Genomic DNA, 23,608 nt, shown 5'->3' on the forward strand with positions numbered 1-23,608 from the left:
TGTTAGTCTGTATTCGCAAAAAGAACAGGAGGACTTGTGGCACCTTAGAGACTAACCAATTTATTTGAGCATAAGCTCCGATGAAGTGAGCTGTAGCTCACAAAAGCTTATGCTCAAATAAATTGGTTAGTCTCTAAGGTGCCACAAGTCCTCCTGTTCTTTTTGCATAGTTTGTCAGTAGATCTTAAAGCACTTTCAAAGGAGGTCAATGTTGTTACTCTCCATTTTACAATTGGGGAAATTGAGGCACAGAGTGGGGAAATGTGCATTTCCTTACTCAATCCTTCAATTTAAATATTCCCTATTTAAAGATACTACATCAAAATCAAAATGAAGCGATTCAAAATGATAAACTCAGAATGAAATATTTTTACCTTATCAAAATGATTTTTTTAAATGTCCATTAAAAATTTTAATTGAAATCAACACATTTCCTCCAAACATTTAGATTTCCATCAAGCTGCTGTTTTTTCGACTGAAAACAATTCCATCAAAAAACTTCTGACTGGCGCTCATATTTTCTTTTTAATACTGCCTTGGTTATTTCTGGTGTGTTTTAGTTGTATGGGCCCAGGCCAGTGCCCGATGAAATTGACAGAAAGGATTCCAAATGACTTCAGTAGTTAGTGGATCAGTCCCAGTGGGTGATGGGTTTAGGTTTCTGTGGGAGGGCTGTGGGCAAGGAAAGGGGCATTCTATAGCATTGCTGACATAAGAAGAAAGAGATGTATGTGTTTTTAACTGTTTCACATAAGTGCAAACTGGGAAAGGTGTATTATGCAAATTAGATACAAAGATACGTGTACATATTCATATGCACTAATTACATATAGAGTTCTATATTCATAGATACCAGTGGAATCCAGTAGCACAAATGTATTGGCAATATTTTTTTCTGTCCTCTTGCGTGAACTGCTCAGCTGCGTGTAACTCTTCAAGGAATGAATTTAGGTTTCCTAAGTGAGAAGTAGAAGACAGATATACAGAGATGCTAACTGTAGTTGTAGCAGCACAAACTGAAGCAACAGATTCGCCTTCAGCAGTTACAGCCTGTATGTTGTCCAAAGTGGAAACTATTGGCTGTTCTATGGCAGCTAGCTCTTTATTTCGTTGACTTACCTGAGAATGTGATAAAATGGCAGATTATGCATGTATCTAATGAATGCAAACTTTCCACGTGCTGAATGAGACCAAGAATACCTGGCTACAAATCGGACTCCCCATCAACAGATGATTTAGGCATATGCAGTATCTGGCATTTAACTTACATTTTCCTCATTTCTAAAATACAGGCTGCTAATGCAGTCGGCTGCCTTGGTAAAACAGGAGGAACATGTGTGGCCTTTCTGATTCCTAGGTAAAATTCAAATATATTAATTTTTGTGAGACAAGTCAAATAAGACGTGTGCATGTAAACTGATTTGATAGTATGATATTCATTCACACACACACACACACACACACCATGCAAAGCACAAAACTGGACATAGTTGCTGGTCAGTATATATCAGTCGACACGACAAATGTATTTTGGAACTCAGGCATAAATGCACGTGCATAATCGCATCCAGTACCTATGTCACCTTTTCTCTTGCTGGGTTTCTTTTCCCAGTTCTTGTGATCAGGCAATACTGTACTGATAGAAGATTTCTGCTATCTGGGTGCCTCTCATTGTGGGAACCGTGAATTTGTTTTCATAAGGTTACACTAGGTGTGCAATTGTAGTTTAAAATGTATTGCAGCGTGCAGGTAAGATTTCGGGAGGGGCTGAAGGATTAGGGCCTTTATAGGACAGTTACGGGAGAAAGGAAAATTAACAGAATTTAAGGGAAATGGAGAAAAAAATATTTAGGGTGGAAAAATATTGATTTAACAACCTTGGGGCATCCCCTCAAATATATTTTTATTATTAGTTATATTCTATCCTCAAATAATCATGTCTGACTCCCAGGAACGTCAACTGGAGTTTCCGCTCTGTATTGGAGGGCAGAATTTGATCTTTTTTAATTGTTGTGAATGAATCTATTACAGTTCTCAATATATATTTAAAATATACCTAGCATTGCAACATTTATGTGCTGTGACAATGAGCCAGCTCTCAAAAGAGCACATATAAAATAAGCTGAGCCAGATCCTCAGAGGGTGTAAATCAGTGTAGCTCCATTGACTTTAGTGGACCTAAGCTGAATCAGGGCCTGATTCAGTGCCCACTGAAATCAATGGAAGATCTCCCACAGACCCATTGTTTGTGTGTGATCAATATATTTGGATCATGGGCTAGCCTCAGTTGAAAATAAGGTCCTTAAGAAAGGCAAGCAGCTCATGAATTCACTGTAGACTATGAGGAACACTTTAGCAGGAAATGAGGCTACTTGCAACACTGGCAGAAAAAATTAACAATGGTTATATATCTCATCTGACTAAAATTAGAATTTATGGCTGTTCCCTTCCCATCTCTGATCATTACTGATGACTCAGTGAGTAATGATCTTTACCAACTGGGACAGTTTTTAATTCATTATAAGAAAGAAAGAAAGAAAGAAAGAAAGAAAGAAAGAAAGAAAGAAAGAAAGAAAGAAAGAAAGAAAGAAACTGTAAAACAACCCACATCTTTCTTTACTCATAAACATTATATAAAACATGTTAACATTACATGAGATTTTAACAGTAGAGGTAAAATGAAGATTTTTATTCTGATTAAGAAAAAACATTAAATGAAAAAAATGTAAATCATGTAAAAGGTTTGAATGCTGAAAAACTTTCAAGTGTAAAGTTCATGTTGCATGTCAGGAAAAGAAGCAAGAAAACAGAGTTAAGAGGGAAAGGTCAGCATTAGCTTTCATTACTGTATTAATGTGAATGCACATTATCTGGATTTACACAAAAGCAGAAAGTTTTTTGGCAGAAATTATAAAATGTACCCAACTTTTAGCTTTATAATTCTTTTAAAAGTGTTTAAAAATACCTGGAACTTTAGCATTGTGCTGTTTATTTTGCAATCAACATATTTTTCATTATGCAGCTCATCAGTTGAATTTATTCTGCCAATATTGTTCTTGTTTCCATACACAGATTATATATATGAAATTATCTTTGGGATCTAAACTCTCTTTTGTAAAAATATTTCTATCCCTCTGCCTGTAAAGATAGTTTTCCAAATATAAATTACTTAGTAATTAGTTTTACTGAATATATTTAGACTTGAAAAGATTAGATTTTTCTTGGTAAATTTCAGTAAACACTGATTTCACCATATTCACACAAACCAAAACATGTCTATTGATAATAATCAAAATTTATGAATAGATAAAGAAAAAATGCTGCTTGAGAACTTATTAGAGTTTGATTTAAGAATATTTACATTGTATATTTTGACATCTGATGTTGACAATTTGTATTTTAATGGTCATAAAGCTTTAGTTTTTTGAGTCTCAAAGTCTATCATTTATTATTGTCTGACCGCCCCCTATAATTTCCCTCAACTATGAAAACTGAAATAGATAAAAATTAAAAAGTGCTAAAAGTAAACATTTATATTATTCTTCAAAATTATAAAAAATAAAAAGCTAATTTTGCTATGCCTAAATATATTGCATATTATTTCACAAACTTGTATGTAGCGTGTATATCTCAAATGCATATGCAATTCTTGAATAAAAAAATTAGTCCAACTTCTAAACATACATACAATAATTTTGCACATTTATAGATTTGTTTGACCTTTTGTAATACTGTCCATGTTTTATGGGTTTTTTCCATATCATTTAAAGAAAATTAAATATAGCAGATGTTTTCTTGTAATCTTCTGGTCTTGAATTATTAAACAGAAATAGATCGATTTAAATAACTATGTGCAATATTACATATACAGTAAGGTATATATCTTAAGGTCCAAAAATATTTTGTCCCATTTTGACTGCTGTAGTTGGCAATGTGAAATATTAATAATTCAAAATATATTAGAAACCTGAAGTTCATGAACTGCACAATGTATCTAAATACTTTGGGGTTTTTTTAAATATGAAATTATCCCATGTATGTACCCTGAATGTTGCTGCCACATTGCATGATTTTATTTTATTCACTGTGCCATAGTTTATGACATAATGAATTAAAGAAAATTAAAGAAAATTAGGCCCTAGTCCTGCTATTCATTGCCATAGTTATCAATGTGGCTCTGTGTGGCTGCAGAGGAGTACCCATGTATCGTGGATTTCTCATGGTATTATGCTGTCTTTGGGGCTGAAAAAATTGCTATAATCTCAGCTAGAAATACAAAGGATTCTGGAATGAGAGGGAGTGACTCGAGAAAAAAGTCTGTTCTGTTGGGGTCACAAGCAGAATAAAGTTGAGCACTCCTAATTTGCTGGGTTGTTACCAATGTTCCCTCTAATTTTTGACAGGCCTTGTGTGCAAAATATTTCTTCTGTGCAAATTGTTGTGCTTCTGTGCAAATTGTTGTGCACATGGCGTTTCACTGTGTGTGTGGGGTTTAGGATCTGTGTGCACACGCACACGCGCACAGCTTAAAGGGAACAGTGGTTGTTACCCGTGTTGGTCACAGGATACTAGAGAGAGATCTTTTATAGAACCAGCTTCTGTTGGTGAAAGAGACAAGCAACAGAGAGCTCTTCCTCAGGTCTGTGTAGTGCAAAAACTTGTCTCTTTCACCAACAGAAGTTGGTCCAATAAAATATATTATGTCACTCACCTTGTTTAGAACTTCTTGGTGAATTATTGGCCCCACTGCAGTAAATAGCAAAATTTCCACTGATTTCACCCTGTATGTCCAGGAATACCCTACAGCAAATATTTTTGATGTGTGTGTGTGAGAGAGAGAGAGAGAGAGAAAACAGACCAGGGATAGTACAGAAAAAAGTATTATGCAAATATTTCTTAAGTCACCACACATAGAATAAAAGGATTAATAACATTAAATTGTCTAAAATATATTAAAATAATGCATTTCTTTCATTTTTAAATGTTATAACCATGTGCTACTATCTCAACCTAAAGCATTTCCTCCTTCATTATAAATTTTTATTATGACTTCACCTAACTATGCACCATTTCTCTGGGCTTTTATGCAAAATCTTAACATTTAAATTAACATCAGAATTTAAGAAAGTACCTTCTGTAAATTCCTGAATCTCCTAGGGGCTAGGAATGAAATGTAATGCTAATTTAATTTAGTAATTTGTTTCCCCCCCCCCCCCAGAAACACACAATTACTGCTTTTGAAAGACTTTTTTCTTTTTCCATCAGGCTTGGACTAAATTGAAAGTTGAGTCGGTGAGCAAAGCCCAGGCTGCAAACATACCCGACTTCTGCTACTTAGTCTGTTACAAGCCAGGACATACAGTGTTGAGAGATTTATTTCTGAAAAATGGCATGTTCATTATCATATTTTTAGCATATGGAAAGAAAATAAGAGTTCTAAAACATTCCGTAATAATCAGCTAAATATGAAATGTGAGATGAAAATCATTTGTGAGCATGTGCATGCGTGCGCATCTAGTTCATCAGATGAGTTGTTTCCTGACCTGATCTGTACATTTATTTTCTTCTTTGAAAGGAAATGGAAAGAGCTGATCTGACTTCCATCAGCACATAAAAGAGATTGTTGGTAATTTGTTTTCTGCAGGAACTCTTACACATACTATGATGTAGCAGGCAGTAAAGATCACCCACAAAAACTGTAGCAATCACAAGTGTGTGGCTAGGCACACACCAGGGACTGATATATGCCATCATTTGCAAAATATGGATTTATTTTCTTTTCCTTTCTCTCTCTCTCTCTCTTTTTTAAGGCTACACACTATTCCTCCAGGTTCTGCAGTCTGGGTTTGATTAAATAATTATAAACTTCAAGCAGCACATCTATCATTTACATTCTTGAACATGCCAACATGTGCCTTTTGTGGTGATGCCAACCAATACCAAAGCTTCCCTCATTATTGTCATTGAAAATACCGTGGTTCAATGTTTGTGCTGTTTCCTGGATTTTGGTGATATGATGTTGCCCAGCAATTTGCTGTTAGTGCCAACAACACTGAAGAATTTTATAATAAATCCTTTCTATATTTACTCAGTCCACCACTGTGTCACTGACATTAGCATTTTATGATGTTATGCTCCAAAGCACCTATTTTCTCTTTTTTTAACTCCATGCTATTATGAATCTTAACAGAAAATGTGGTTTGCTTCAGTTTTTTTGTATAATGATTGTTGCCTGTTGTGTTTGTTTCTTGAAAAGATGTGGCACTTGTAACTTTTTGGTAGACGACAGTAAAGATAAACCAAACTAACAAGCAATGCAATGTGTTGTATTGGAAGGGTAATGCAACAAGATTAGTTTAAAACATCAGATGCCACTGCTTCCTGCAGAACTGATGTACAGAAAAGCATAATTAATATAAAGTGAAATGGCATCATAGAGTAGTGGAGCCAAATCCTGCTCCAGCCTACACTCTTGCTAGCTCCACTGAACTGGACGCAGGTGGTTTGGGCTCTTTGTCTAACTTAAACAGTAGACAAACTAAAGAGAATGAAAATCAATGCAGGAGTTTCCAAGCAGTGGTCTCCTCAGGGGTATGTCCCCTAAGTTGTCAGACACGGCTTCCACTTGACTAGTAATGGAAACCAGGCAGCTCGGTTTTAAGCAGCAGGCCATGGGGTCCGCAATTAGTATTCTATTGCCTGGCTAATCTATCTCTTTGCCTGAGATTAAGCAGGCAGAAATATTGCCGTGCAGAGGGGCAGCCCTTAGACCTTCAACATTGGGGCCTTACCCTGGTCCTCTGCACGAGAGTGAATTTCACCACTGTGGTCTTCCAGTCTCTGCCAACCTGATAACATTGCACCTGCTGGCTCTTCTCTCTAGGGAGAAAGCAGGAAGAATGGGCACCTGCTGGTTTTACCTCTCCTCCCTGAAGAGGAGCAGGAACAGTGGAAAGGCTTGAGGAAAGATGGGAAAAGGCAGGAATTTCTGGGCGATAAAAGGATTTGAGGAAGAAAGGATACAAAGGGGATTACTTTTTTTTTTTTTTTTTTTTGAGATTGAGAGAGACAAAATAATGCTTTGGGAGAAAGAAGATATACTTGGGGAGAGTGAGAGGCACAGAGGGGATTTGGGGGATGACAGAAGAGACAATCTGGGTGGAGATGAGTGTGAGGGATACAGAGAGAGAAACAATGAGGAGCTGTTGTGGAAGGAGAAAAATTACTCTATAGGAGGAAGTTTGGAGGGGAAGGAGGTCATGGAGAAAGAAAGAGAGCCCTGAGAAATCTGATGAAAATTAACATAAGAACAGCCATACTGCATCAGACCAAAGGTCCACCTAGCCCAGTATCCTATCTTCCAACAGTGGCCAATGCCAGATGCCCCAGAGGGAGTGAACAGAAGAGGTAATCATCAAGTGATCCATCCCATTGCCCATTCCCAGCTTCTAGCAATTAGTGAGAAAAAAACATTGCAGGCTGAAAAGGGAAAATTGAGAAACTCAGCATGATTGGAGAAGATGAGATTTGTGGAGAGACTCTAGAATTGTGGGATTCAGTCTGGTTTTGTTTGTTGTTTGCTGAAATAAACGGCGGTTAGAAGTTTTTTCAACAATAGGAAGAACCTTATTTTCATCCGCTCATAACTCAAAGTTGGCTAAATTGATTTTGCTGAACATTTTAAAAAATCGCCTTGTGGCAGAGGCCTTATATGTAAAAATCTTATTCCCCAAACTGTATGTTTTGGAAATGTGTGTGTGAGAGAGAGTAATCAGGGGTTAGGATGGAAACTATACTGTAATCTTAGCTATAGTGGCAAAAACAGCTATCCTAGTAATATTCAATGTGAGTGCACACAAGTCTGAGTAATGAACCCTTATATATGTAACCTACCCTGAGGAGAAAAGGAGGACTTGTGGCACCTTAGAGACTAACCAATTTATTTGAGCATGAGCTTTCGTGAGCTATAGCTCACTTCATCAGATGCTGTAGCTCACGAAACCTTATGCTCAAATAAATTGGTTAGTCTCTAAGGTACCACAAGTCCTCCTTTTCTTTTTGCGAATACAGACTAAAACGGCTGCTACTCTGAAACCTACCCTGATGACAGGTTTCAGAGTAACAGCCGTGTTAGTCTGTATTCGCAAAAAGAAAAGGAGGACTTGTGGCACCTTAGAGACTAACCAATTTATTTGAGCATGAGCTTTCGTGAGCTACAGCTCACTTCATCAGCTCAAATAAATTGGTTAGTCTCTAAGGTGCCACAAGTACTCCTTTTCTTTCTACCCTGATGAGACGCTCACAGCACAAGAAGTTTAATTCCTTACATTATGTTATGGGTCCCAGTCCTGTAACTGCCCCTCACGTGTGTAGTCCTTACTCACTGAATACTACTACTGAAGTCAATAGGTCTGATTATAGTTTGCTATTGTACTGCTGTTTACTGATAAGTAGTGTCAGTATAATAATGCTAGTAATACATTCACTATACTGCTCTACAAATATAAAGCGGCCCTAAAATGGATGTAAATGTAATTTTCTGCCAGATCAGTGTGAAGGGACTTTTGTATAAATAAGAATCAGACCCACTGTGTCTTCTCACAAGAATAGGCACTACTCACATGGATCCGTTTGAACATTTTTCACTAACTACAATAACAAAAATAAGTTTGAATAATAGAAGTGCCTGTGATGAAAATATAACGATCCATCTGATGCTGAGAGAGGACATGTGTTTCTACAAAATAAAGATAAAACCATACAAGTATTTTTGCTCATCAAATTGGAACTGTAAGGGAAACCCATTAACGTATAGGTTACCCACTTTTCGTGTTGTAAGAAACATGAAAATTTACAGGTGTTAAATTGACCACCAGAGGGCACTCTTATTTTTCCTGGAAAACAACCGAAACATATTGAGAATAATAAAGACATATTAATAAAAAAATAAACTCAAAGGTTAATAAAGCAGAAACACAATGTGTTCTCTAGTTCACATCAAAATCTATGTCAATGCAAAATTTTGTAAATGACTGGCTGAAGATAGTCTTCAACACAAAAAATACAAAGCAAATAATACATATTCTTCTAGGAAAAAGGCATCTATTAAAATATTTCTTTAGATATTATACTAGGGTAAGTATGTTTGAAATCACAAAGAAAATAAACACTGCAATCCTTTGAATTGTCTGACCAATAGCCCAGATCTTTCTCTCCAATTTAAACCTGTGTCATGTGCAGGAGAGTTTTTTCTAACTTAAGTCACTACTGATGATGGAAGGAAGTATAAGACTGCAATATAGCTATAGACTGAGACCAAAAATGCTTGTGCAACTAACTGTGCTTCTGCAGCTTCTGCATGTAATTGGATATATAGATATCTATATACCCATTTTCACATGTGACTGGGGTTGCTGAAAACACAAATTGGACACACATTTTGTATGTACATCAGGACCTCCACCCACTGTAAATTTTTAACTCTCAATAATTTAGCACTCAATTTTTAACTGAGATGAAGTGTAAGATTTGAAGATAATCATCCTAACACAGTAAAGTATTGCAAATAACATATACAAATTACATATACACTATGTTCTAAGTTTACTGTGCCAAATTTCTTCCCCAGTGCAACTCCATCAAATTCAGTGTGTTGTTATAATTATACTTATGGAAGGCATTCTTATGGGAATAACATTTAAATGCTATTCTAAAAAACTGTGCCAACTTAGTGAACAATGAATATCTTTCAAGGTAAAACAATGTAAATGAGCCAAATTTACTCTCAGAGCCACATGTAAGTTTCCTATTGCAGTTGACTAGAACCACTAACAGTTAAAGGCAGGTACGGCAATGAACATTTTAGTGGAACTTACATGGAGAAACTGCGTTTCCAGTTCCATGGGGTAAATAAGGAGCAACGCTACCGAAATAAGTGTCATTACTCCATGTTTACACTGTTACAACAATGAGCAGAGACTGATCCCAAATCTTGACATTGCATATGGCTGTGCTACTACCAGCAACCATCCCTTTCCGGTTCTGATTTTCTTCTACAGATACATTTTTCTAAATATACATTTATTACTGGGATACGTGAACATTATTTCACCAGTGTATTTCATTGAAAAATATTCCTAATAAATACAGTCTACACTATAATTCAAGTAATTCTTTTTATTACCCCTTATTCTGTTCTAATTTTTAAGATGGCAGTGTATATCAATGCCAAAATGACAGAAGGACCATATCAAGGAGCATACTGGGGGGGAAAAAAAATCACAGTTTGAAAAATATTATTGAAAATAAGAAATCTCTACTTTACATGCCATCAGGTTTATGATGAAATTATCAGTCCAATTAATTAGTGGATTTGTGGCAGCACTTAAGTCAAATTATAGCTAAATTGCTCAAAATCACGGATCCTAGTTTTTTGTTGTAGATCTGGAAAAGAGCAATTGAAATCATCATTATAAAAAAGGCATACAACATTTCTGGGATTCTGAGATGCTGGGGAATACAGCAGATATCAACATTGGTTTAATTTATTTTGCCTGCCTCCCTCTGTGCACACTCTGCTATTGGGTTGATGCAATGCTTGAATTGTTATTTTATACCAGTATGTACAAAGGTCACTTACTCTACTTATGTTTTCACTTATGGGACCTAGTTCGTTACACAAACCACTACTGCAAGGATGATAGAAAAATCTGTTGAAAGATATGAAATCCCTATGATACAAAAGTGGCAGTGATTATTCTCACACTGTGACTATTGGGAAGAAAATTTCTTTTGGTTTGGTTTTAGATACCACATGACTGGGTTATAGATTTTTATAGTATTAGCTATGCTGTCATGAGCAGATACAGGCTACAACCTGCCAACTGATCCTTTTCACGGCAAGTGGGTTTATTTATTTATATTTAGATGGGACTTTTTCATCACCTTTGGCAAAGCTAAAGCATTTCTACGCAGGTACCTGCATGAACAAAGTAATTTGCAAATGGTTAACATCAGGAGGATAAAACTTCTTATACCGCATACCATAACGTGTTCTTTCAAACAGGCTTTGGCAAAAGTCAGGGAACTACCTCCTCCACTAGTGTTAGTTAGTGTAGTACCATTGATTTCAACAGAGCTATGCTGGTTTACACTAGCTGAGGATCTGGCTCAGGGACATTTTAAATGGTCATATTTTCAGTTATTCCCAGTGATTGAACTGGAGGTAGAAGAAAGCATTATGCTCTAACCACTCTCCCTCCTCCACCTCCGCCTTTCTTTTGTTAATCATCTGTGGCAAGAACCCACTTATCTACACCACACAGGAAACCCTTCAATAGTTCCACTTGATCTGTTCAAGAGACTATACCCAGAACAAATGTGAGTGCCTTCATTTCCAGTTCAGTGAGAGCTGAAGGTGTTCAGTATCTCTCCGAATTTGGCCCAAGCTGTCTAAAGTGAAGAAACAAAGAGGAAATTGTTTACTAATAGCCAGCCCAGCATTTGCACTAAGCATTTATTTGTACATTTATTAAGACCAATTTCCAATTCCACAGTCAGCTAAGAGTATTGATACCAAGAAAGATGACAAATGGGTACAGAATAAGAATATGTTGTGTATGCCGTTGCATCTCTTTTTTCCTCCTGAGACAGTGTGGACTAAATTATTCATTAGATATTTTTCTCTGAATAGCGAAGTACACAATAGTATCTTTTAAAAATAGCTGGAGTAGATAGGCCAAGTTTTCCTCTCCGTTGATCTAGGATAGCTCCGTTGTAAACCATGATCCAGTGTAAGGGAGAAGAGAATTTGACTCACTTTCCTTAAGTGTGAGTATAAACTGCACGAGCCAAAATGCAGCTAATGAAATAATATTCCTCATAAATTATTTGATCCATGGCATGCCCTTAGGGTTGCCAGGTATCTGGTTTTTGACTGGAAGCCCAGTCGAAAAGGGACCCCCCCCTGCACCCCAACCCCCTGCCCCAGCTCTGAGCCTTCTCCTGCACCCCAAACTCCTCATCCCCAGTCCCACCCCAGAGCCAGATCCCTCACCTCCCTCAAACTCCTCATCCCACACTCCCAGCCAGATCCCTCAACTCCCCTGCACCCCAACCTGCCCCAGCCTGAAGCCTTCTCCTGCACCCTGAACCCCTCATTTCTGGCCCCACCCAGAGACCATGCCCCCAGCCCAGAGCCCATACCCCCTGCACTCCAACCCCCAGTCCCATCCCAGAGCCCTCTCCTGCCCCCCCCCAACTCCTCAGCCCTGGCCTCACCCCAGAGCCCACACCCCCAGCCAGAACCCTCCTTCTCCCCCGCACTCCAACCTCCTGCCGCAACCCAGTGCAAGTGAGTGAGGGTGGGGGAAAGTGAGTGACGGAGGGAGAGGGAATGGAGCGAGTGGGGGGCAGTGCCTTAGAGACGGGGCAGGGCCGGGGCAGGGCCTCAGAGAAAGGGTGAGGCAGGGGTGTTCGGTTTCGTGCGATTAGAAAGTTGGCAACCCTACACGCCCTCTTTGAATCTCTGCACTTCTATCCATTCTCCACCACACTGAGTTTAAATGCCATGTCTTGATCTTCAAGGATCTACATAATTCAGCATACTGCAGTGCTGATCTAGACTCTAATAATTGTGTCAGTGCTGTTGTGTGACTCCTAGGAGTGCTGGAAAGAGAGTGTTGTTTTATTTCCTGGCCACCGTCACATGGCATACGTCAAGGTTACAAAAAATCCTACTCATGTCACACAGCAGAAGTCACTCTCCACTGATTCCAGCAGCTGTTGTTACTCCTGCCCGCTGTACCACTAATGCCAACCCCAATACCCTACAGCTGTCTCTGTGCCTCTGACCATGCTTCCCCATAATATCTGAATCCCTTCCTAATTCCATTCCTCAAAGCTATGAAATGCTCTTCATTCAAATCCCTCCAGTAGATGCACTGTTTCCAGCATAGCCACAACAAGTAAAGCAGTCATTATTATTATTAATTAAAAATAAATACAAACCTTGAGTAAACCATATAGAAGTGCTTGTGTCTCAGCTGAGTATTACTGATGTATGCCTTGTCCTTTTTCATTCATCCCCTTCTCTCCTTCTTAACCCCAGCTGACATGTCACATGTAAACCAAGAGTGTAAGCTGCTCAGTTCATGGACTTTGTCTTTCTGGTTGTCCTCTCAAATACCTAGCACGATGTTAAATGTTGTTTAACAAGTTTAAGCACAAATTCAAGACCCTAACAAAACTGTAGGAGAAAGTGTGTGCTTGATGCTATTGGTAATTGCTGCTATGATCACTGTTAAAGTGAAAATGACAACGGATATAAGCAAATAAAAACAAAACAACCCCTTGCTCTCTTTTCCAGCCCACCCCATGCACACTCACCCCAAAATGTTTTCTCCATATCCTTGTGCTCACATTTCAAGAAATTGCTGCTGGAATCTGGTCTGCTACTAGGATGGAGCTTTTTTAAAAAGGCTAAATTCCAGACAGTCCATCTGGGAATCTGCAATGTTTGATATTTTCTCTTTCAGGTAAAAGCAAGAAAACAATATGTGTAAGACGTGAGCAAATGACATCCTGCAAAATAATCAAACTCCTTTCCATAGCTAACTTTCTAAATAGAGAACAGACACACAGAAGACGGCAGCAGTAAGTGAAATAGATCACAAAATATCAGTTATTAGAACATCATGTGTGAGAATGTGCTCAGTCCTGGAGCTATGCTGGGGCTCAGTCTCAGGACAAATTCAGCCGCCAGCATTCAGTGTGGTTAAAAAAAGAAGAAAACAAAAATGCACAGAATGTGTTACCGTCTACAGATTTATGGGAAGCCACATGTTCAGGTTACATGATTTTAACAGCGAGTTCTACATTTCCAAATACTTACCTGCACCTATTATCGGTAGGGTCTGTTTTATGTTTTTGCTTTTAAAAAAATATCAATCTAAATGCTTTGGAATATATATTAGTCATTTAAGGCCAGATCCTCAACCCCACTAGTGGCAAAAAGGAAATGTAAGGCTGCCTTAAAGCAGTAGCTCAGTATCCCCCTTCCATGTCAGAAGGGACTGGCATTTCCAGCCCTACATCAGCCCCTCCTTCCACCCGTGGCACAGAGGGCGTTCTGGGGCAGGCTCGGGACATGGCAGCGGACAGGGCTGGAATGTAATGCACTCCAGCAATTGTGGGCTGTTTTCTACCAATACAAGTTATAGCAGCACTGAGACTGCTCCAATGTGAGCCAGGGGCCTGTGATAGCAAGACTGCATGAAGCCTCCCAGGTTCAGTGCACCCAGTAGCAACCCTATAGTTGGTACTAGTCTGGCAAACTGCTTGGCTATCTCAGCAGAGAAACAAGGACTGAATGGTCGTTGAGACTTAACTAACGTCTCTGTTTTCGAAGTGATTTCTGCAGGCCAGAGCTGACCCACATGGGTGAGTAATGGGGAAGAAGCATGTACTGCTACAGCTCATGGTTATCTGTTCTCTGTTTGTATGCCCAAAATAAAGGACATTAGAACCTAAACCTAAGTTTCCCTGGGTTCAAGCCCCCTTAATTGTCTTGCCATGAGTAAGCAGGAAATTAAGATCAGTAGAGGGAAGAACGAAACTTCCCAAAGGCGATCCCTTGAAGACCACCTTGCCCATGTACCTGTGGCTATATGCGTATGGGGTGTTCCCAGGGACAGCTGTCCAGGTACCAGAAGTGTCACAAGAAACAATTTGCATTACCGCCCCAGTACAAGAGACAGTATCTCAGTCTTTTGAGCTTGGGCTGATGACAGAGCTTTTAAAAAAACACAACCCAATCTAGTGAGCTTGTCTCCCCAGTGGGTTTTTGCATGCTCTCACAGCACTAATAAAAACATACAAAGAAGGTAAATTAGGACAGACGACTGCTTCTGTCAACGTTGAACAAACAGCATCTTTAAAGTTTATGTGTGACTTAGAATTCAAGAATGCAGACTTTGTTTTAGTTGATGGGCTTGTTAAATAAAATACTTTGATAGCTCCAGAAGAAAAAAAAAGAATTATACAGAAATGAGAATAGATTAAAGCAAAGAAAAAACCCTGACATCAGACAGGAGCCTATTTGATTAGCTCACCCTATAGACTAGGAATAATTAAAAATAAAGAAGATAGATGGAGGATGCCAGGTGCTTAAAAAAACATCACAGACTCGACTATGGCTCGGGATTGTGCAAACCACCAAAAGTGCAGGCTTTGCTGCAGATGTTGAGCATTTCTGCTGGCCAAAGAACTCTAGAGGGCAAGAAGAGTTTAAGTAAAGCTGAGAACATACAAAATTAATACCAAATTCTTCACAGGGGTGGTTACAGAGAGAGAGGGCTGGAGAACTTTTACTGCTACTAATAATTGGTAAAGTGGGTACTTCTCAGCAATTTTACGTACAGTTCCATCTGGCAGGCAGAACAGCTTCACGTCCCACTCAATACAAGTCTGATTCGCTTCTCTGTTCTGCCCCCTTGCTTCTTGCTCACATCTCGTGGCCACCCACCTGCTGCCAGTTGCCCACCCTGCTCTTTGAATTAATGCAGTAGATATTTGCCTTTAGAGTGACACGTTACAAGTCCAGGTGAACCGCTGTCTCCTGTCTTCTGACTGTAAATCCTACAGCTGAAAGTGTCAGCAGACTGGCAGGTGCTGTTAGGATCAAAGCAAAACCTCCCATGGAGCTTAGGGGGATTTCCTCACTGATATGATGATACACACATTAGTTGACTGACTGACACTGCCCAAAATATTTGTCCTTCACTGCTATGTTTGGCTTTGATTTTGTAGCAACTCTGGTAGTTTGTGACAGTGTCTTTATCCCATGTTATACATCCACCTCTCTTTGCTTTCTCTCCATTGCCCTTCCACTAAACACCACGAAAAGATTAGGAAACATGATATCAATCAATCTTCTCTCAACTCCCTTCTCTTAGCAAGAATTCAAAAAGGTATCTTCCCCTCTTATAACTCAGTTTCTTGTGCTGTAATTGATAATGGAATCTTAGTGAAGTTAAAAAGAAGAAAACAAAACAGGGACATCCATACTGTTAGATATGTGTCTTGTACAAAATTATTTTAGTCCAATAACTACAGGTTAATTAATTCTCAATATATGCACATCTGATCAGCAGGAGTCATTTTATATCTTTTATGTTTTTATTGGCTAGAGGTAGGTGCCTGTAAACCCTAAATGTTGATATGTTTTTGCAACCTATGTTCTAACTTGCATCTATGTCTACTATGTAGCCAGAACTATGCAGAAGAGCTGAACACTACTCATGAACAAACAGAGAGAGCAGCCTCAGAGCTGCTGAGAAATAAAATGGTGAAACTGCTGCTTTTCTCTCTGGCTCCTTGGAAACTTCTGTGCTTACATATAACATTAGGTAATTAAGAACATATGAGTAAGTGTTTTTTGACTATGCAATATACAATATCAACAACTAAGAAGCATCTTGAATTATTTCAGACACATTCAGAGTTTACCCCAGCTTACAATCTCACTTTGTATTATTCAATACATATACTATTTTTCCTAATTTACTGGACAAAATAGGTAGCTTTGATTTTTTTTAATCAATGTGATATGATCATGCTTGATATTTAACTGCAGTGATAAATACATATACTTTAGCAACTCTATTATATGCCATTTCTTCCCTAATCATGTTAGAACAGCTGGTTGCCAGACCCACAGATTGCTTCAACTTTGTCAGGAGCATCCAGCATATTTTAAAACCATCTCTTGACCTCATAGAGGAGGTCAGTGTTTCTCCTGGCAGCCCTCTAGTTATTTTTTAAGTGTCTTGATTTTTTGTGTGTGTGTGGTGTAATGCAATTTTACTCATTATCACTACAGATGTCAGACCAAGACTAGCAAGATTACAGCAGTAGCTGGAGCATATGGTTGAATCATATGAATAATAATCATAAATCCTTTTTGACATTGGCCCATTATTATATCCTGATCATGTCCCCTTGGAATCCCCCTTTTGGTATAATGTTTAAGTCATTATAAGGTATCTCTGGAGGTCGAGATTTATAGGGAGCTGGTTGGGAGAAGCACAGTGTTAGGAGTCCATTTATACAAACATAAAATATATTAATACCATATACCAGTGTATCTATGTATATGTAAATATAGAGATGTGCTGTTTATACAGACATACATGATTGGCAACTAAGAATTGGCTCTCACCAAATGCATCAAGTTTTTTTGATGACATCTTAAACCACAGAGCAACTCTGATCTGATTGACTCGTACATCATCAGAACTAAAATTGTGGGGGGAAAGTTTGCACGTAGAGTAAAACTGATAACTTGATCATTCTGTCTTCTTTTTAGTAAACTAATACTAACAGTCTTCTAGCTTGTGCAAGTCACATTTTCTTTGTGAGGGAGGTTGAGGAACCAGGCACATAGCAAACAGTGGAAACAGCTGTGAGAAAAGAGCATCCTCTTACCCCACTCATCAATTTTGCTCTTTTCAGTGGGACTCTACAATTATTTTTTTACTAATTACTTGTCAGATATAGCAGCAATTAGAGATGGGCTCAGATCAAAACCTTGCATCTGAACATCTCAAACTTCAGGGAAGCCCGGATTCAGATCCGAACTTCATGGATGACCAATTACATGTATAATGAGCTGACCCAATATCCCAGATGTGAACACACTGGATTTTGGAGAAATATGGATCTGGATATAATCATTACAAATCTTCAGTGATACCAATGTAACAAGTCCAGACTGGGTACACTGCTGTTAGTTTATCCCAGTTTGGATCGAGTGGTGGGATGGTCATTACCTTTTAACTTTTTTGCCACGGCTGCACTGTGTGGGAAGAAGTCACAAAGTAGGCAACCAGGCAGATAAATCTGAAAGGGATCCATAGTGCTGCAGCGGAAACTGAAGATGCTGATGGTGTAGGGGCCTTTACTGATTTATGCAGAGGGGAGAATTTGGAATGAAAATGTTTTGTGTTGACCTGTCATCTTCAATATGATCTTGAGTCCAACTGGTTGGCCATTTTGTTTCTGCTTTATTATTGCTCAGACTGTTACATAGACTTTAAAAGTAATTCTCTCCCATCTCTAACCTCCAGCGTTCTACTAACTGTTCTACTAACTGGTAGCTAACTGTAGCCCTGTGTTTTGGAGAAAGACTCCTCTGTCTTTTCCCCAGTCTCTCAGTATGGCACAGACCAGTTCTAAGTAGCAAACCTTACATTCTCTGCATCCCACCAAACAAAGTGAATGAGACACACATACTGATTTCTCATATGTGATCAGACATCTAATTTTGCTCCAGTCACACCTTTTATAATGAGATTTGGCAGATGGTCATCAGGTAGACAAAGCAAGAAGAAATTCTCCCTGCCACCTTGAGGTTGTTACTCTATATGTCTTTTCTAAAGGATTATCAAAGGAGTGGAAGGAAAGGATTTAGCTGACGCTCCACAAACACAACCCTTTTGTCAAATTGATATGACAGCCTTAGACTCTTGCAATTCCAGCTCCCCTCCCACAAGGAAATGCCTTTGTACAGGAACTCAGTGATTTTCAATGCTATTCACTCTTCAGAGGAGGAAATCCTCCTGCAGGACAGGATGGAGTTACTGGATAAGGAACAGATACATGGAGAGATTAAGTAACTTGCCCCAGGCCATATAGGAAGTCTGCAGCAGAGCTGGGAAATGAACCCAGATCATTTGAGTCCCAGCCTGTTGCATAAACACAGGACCATCCTTTCTATGTGAATTGCGCTGTCATTGCTTCTGTTATATCAGGGAACAAATTCAACCAGGGATAAATTTGATGACATGTGTTTGGTGGTAGAACTGTTGTGGTAAAAAAGATGACTATTAAATCTTACTGTTGGGGTAACATTAGGCCAAAAGACAGGTTTCAGAGGAACAGCCGTGTTAGTCTGTATTCGCAAAAAGAAAAGGAGTACTTGTGGCACCTTAGAGACTAACCAATTTATTTGAGCATGAGCTTTCGTGAGCTACAAACTATCTCTAGTGCAGCAGTTCTCAAACTGTGGGTTGCAACTCCATTTTAATGGGGTTGGCAGGACCAGCATTAGACTTGCTGGGACCCAGGGCTGAAGCTGAAGCCCGAGCTCCACCCTCACCTGGGGAAGTGGGGCTCGGGCTGCGACCCCTTCTCCCCCTTACCAGGGGCAGCAGAGCTTGGGATACAGCCTCCTTTCCCCCCCGCCCAGAATGGTGGGGCTTGGGCTCCAACCCTTCCCCACAGGGGTCATGTAGTAACTTTATTGTCAGAAGGGACACTCTGCTCTTGTGCAAACGGGATATACCAGAGATGGCCTCTTTGGGTTTAGATCAGGAATATGAGGAAGGGGCTCCACTGCCATATCCTCTTAATAACCATTCCAAACATTTTCAGAATAAAAAAAATTAGATTGACTGTATGCCACTGGTTAATGATATAGCAGTGACATTGGACTGGCACTGCTTAATGAACTGGTGAAGGAAGTTTCTTCAGTCATGGTCAATCACTTCTTGCCGTTGCCTGACACATGATTGTCCCTTCTGTATTTAAAAATGTTTGTCAAAATGTTATGCAGCTGATCTGATCTCTGCTTGTCTGTGACGCTATCCAGCTGTAACAGCAATACATATAAGACTCCTTTTTTTTCTCTCTTTGTCCCTTTATTTCTCTGCTTGACTGCTCTACTTATTTTTTTTAAGAAGGAGAATGTTTACAGTAAATTAGTAAAGTCTGAAAGTTATTCTACTCAGTCCTATGGAATAACGACTTCCTCCTTTCTCAGTTAGGCTTCCTGTACTAGCTATACAAAAGGCTGTAGTAATGTGTTTTACACAGTGCCTCAAGCACAATTAGACAAAGTATTCATTGTGGACTTCCAGTGTCTTTTCTCAGATAGAGACAGAATCACCTGATCAACCAAAGAACCGTCACAGGTTTGCCCCATAGTGCTCTGCAAAGGCATACCTGGTTATCCTAAACCATGGCTTGTGACTACTGGGCTTGTGACTAATTTTCATGTCTTGTGCATCCCATGGATAACAACTATGGCTCCAGTCCTGCAACTGACTACATGTGGGGCAATAGGGATGCACCATTAGATACTCAATCTCAAGATAAGGGCATCAGCTGCCAAGTCTAAACACCAACTTCTTTAGTCCTTGTATAGTCCACTGGTGTAAAGACTGCATGATTAGCTCTGATTTTTATTGTTTTTGTTTTGCAGATTATAGCCAACTGAGACTCTCATGTTGGCCTCTCTCAGAGTGAGAAGGAGTTTGGATCTTGATCTGAAAGGGTTTGCCCATTTCTAGTTACAAGTACAAAAGAGATAAACACAGAATGAAGTAAATCTAAACACCAAAATATAATAAAAGTTTGTCTCCACTGTCTGGCCAGCTGTTCTGACCTTTACGGGAGGACAAACCAATTTGTAGCAGCTTTGAATATTATCCACTCTGAGACTGAGATCTGAAGAATTTAAATGATAAAGCATATTCAGCATTAAAGAACAGAACCTTGTTATGCTTCTGAAGCAGAAGACGGTTCTTCTTTTCTTTAATCAGACTCATTACACTGATTCCCAAAACTCCGGATTGAAAATCCTGGTATTTGCCAATTTACAGGGCTTTTTAAGGCTGTGCTTCCTATCTGAAAAAAGATGTAGATTGCAGTATCTACAAAATTCAAGAAGATACTATGTACAGATGCAACAGAGATGACATCTCCCTTGTCATCCATAAAACTGATTTAGAGCATACTGTGGAGTTATTCAACAAGTCCCAGAGAATCCTCTTTAATGCACAATAAGAAACAGATCTTGGTTGTCTTTTCATGGATATCAGACTTACAGAGATGCAGCAATGCACTTGCAACCATTGGTATGAAAAGGTACTTTCAAGTAAAGAACTATTAGCTGAAATATTCTGCTATAAGATATCAAAAGACTTTGTCAACTTTCCACACATTTTGTAATGTTAAACTCATTGCTCTCAGGGGCAGTTAGTGGTTTTAAAGTTAGTAATGTATCTTAAGACCAGTAAGACCTTATTACACTTCAAAATGCTCTTTTTAAACTTTGATAATGAGCACAATATTAGCCTATTTTTTAAAAAAAATGATGAAATTTAAAACATGACATGTTGCTTCAGCATTTTAAACAAAACAAAACGTCAATCTTATTTCCTGTGTAAAGAAAAGACTATAGCAGCAATAGCGTGGCTATATTTACCAAATACATACCCCTGGCTCCACAAAAGGTTGTTAGAACTAAATGTTCTAGAGTTTTAATTATATTTACCACAAAATCCACTTGCTCCCAAAGTGAAATTAAATTCTTAACTTTAAAAGCATTTGGACTATAAATGCAGACCAGGGAAATGCCATTGTTGTCATGGGTAAAATTGATTATCATACTAAAATAGGGAAAACATTCATGTCATGGTGTGTATAGTCAAGTGCTTGAAAAAATCCAAACAGATTTGCATCTAAAACAGATAAGTCTGAGGTTAACAGATTTGTCTGCAAGTAAATAGACTCTAACCATAAAATGAACAAAAGTTCAACTAAAGGTCACAAAATCTCCAGACCCTTTAAAATCAATGGTGGAGTCCCACTTAGATCAGGAAATACAACTAAATTCCAAAGTTATTTGCTGTGCATTTAAACAGGGGATATCTGTATTTGACAGGATAAAATCAGCTACAGATGAAAAGGCTCATGAGGTCATCTAGTTCACACCTGTGCCTGTGCATGATTGTTCCATGGAGTGGAGTCCCCTGTACTTTGTTCAGTCACTTGTAAAGGATTAAAGTAAAAGGGCATTAAATTGCCCTTTTGCAGGTGACTGCACAGTTTCATAGATCTCACCATAGAGAAATTTACCCATGACTTTTGTCTTTCGTTTTCCCCTGCCTAAAATCATCTCTCTCTCTCTCTCTCTCCTAAAATGTAATGGGGCCAGCCTGGATATGGGAGTGCAAGGCAGGTAGGAGAAATGTACAAGGAGCAAGTACTAGCCAGAATCTTGATGTAGCATGTAGAACCTGCTCCTGGTTAGTGCTCCCACGGGCACTTGCTGTCCAAAAGGGTAGAGGGAGGCAAAGTAAGGGTGGCTGCAGCTGTAATAAGGCCCCTCTGTGCCACCCTCTCTCCATCAGATCTGAGTGTGCCCAAGGCAATAATCTGCCCACAGCTTAAATGTTATAGGAACCCCACATTTACCAGAGATTAAAATTAATCTGATTTAGGGTTTCAGGTTTTGGATTACTAAAAGCAGTTAGTATATCTCTGTACATTTATAAACTAATGGCATAGCAGTGTTATTGTGCAGAGGAAACGGCATCTTGGGGCTTCATCAAATGATGTGATACCACCCCATATTGCAGAGATTAAAACTACCTATGTAACCCCCATTATTATTAATGATGGGAAATGTGCACAAACACATTGGGAAGGGAATATGGTATTTGTAAACAACAGGCAACATTATAGTATATTGGAACTAATATTTCCATTATAGCTGTTGAAATATTTGTGGCCAATCAGCAGCATAATGCTTTATACCAACTCAAAACAAAGCCAGCTTTGTTCAGATGATACTATAGGTAGGAGACAGCCTTCCTATAGTCAGCAAAATTATATACAGGAAACTATTGAATTCTTCTACAAGCTGCCCAGAGATCACCTTTACAAAGTTTGCAATGGAACCTTGAGTCTCTTTCTTTGATGTCAAAATTTTACAGAGTAGCAATAATGCATTTAGGATAAAGAGGGACGCTGCTTTGATAGAATATCTGGTAGTCAGCTCTATACAGCTTCTATACGTGTCTCCATACTGGATTATTTTTAGTATCATATACCTTTTTGTTACTGACTTCTTCAGAAGACTGAAATTAAAGGTGTGACACACAAAAGTTTAGTAAGATACTAGTCTATGTCTTCTGGCCCCAGTCAGCTGACATGGTTAAAAAAAAGATTAATACCCCTGTCACATGACATCAGTGGCTACTGTCACATGGGGAAATCTTTTTACATGACTAAATATTTTAACAAAAAGGCAAATATAAGCTTAAAATACTTTACATCAAGTCAAGTAGCTTCTAACAAAATATCCTTGAAAAAATTATTCCAGGCTAATGCAAGAGTACTAAAAATAGCTGCTCCTGTAACTACTACATTGAATGCTTATTTTATTTTGTTATTAAAAGTGAAAGGGTATATTTACACTGCACTGGTGAGGCCACATCGGGAGTATTGTGTCCAGTTCCCCCTTTCTCCCCCCGCTCCCCCCCCAAAAAAAAGGATGTGGACAAATTGGAGAGAGTCCAGTGGAGGGAAAATGACTAGGGGGCTGGGGCACATGACTTATGAGGAGAGGCTAAGGGAACTGGGCTTATTTAGACTGCAGAAGAGAAGAGTGAGGGGGGATTTGATAGCAGCCTTCAACTAGCCGAAGGGTGGTTCCAAAGAGGATGGAGCTCAGCTGTTCTCAGTGGTGGCAGATGACAGAACAAGGAGCAATGGTCTCAAGTTGCAGTGGGGGAGGTTTAGGTTGGATATTAGGAAACACTAT

Source organism: Caretta caretta, chromosome 7 (assembly GCF_965140235.1).
Source record: "Caretta caretta isolate rCarCar2 chromosome 7, rCarCar1.hap1, whole genome shotgun sequence".
Classification (NCBI taxonomy): Eukaryota; Metazoa; Chordata; order Testudines; family Cheloniidae; genus Caretta; species Caretta caretta.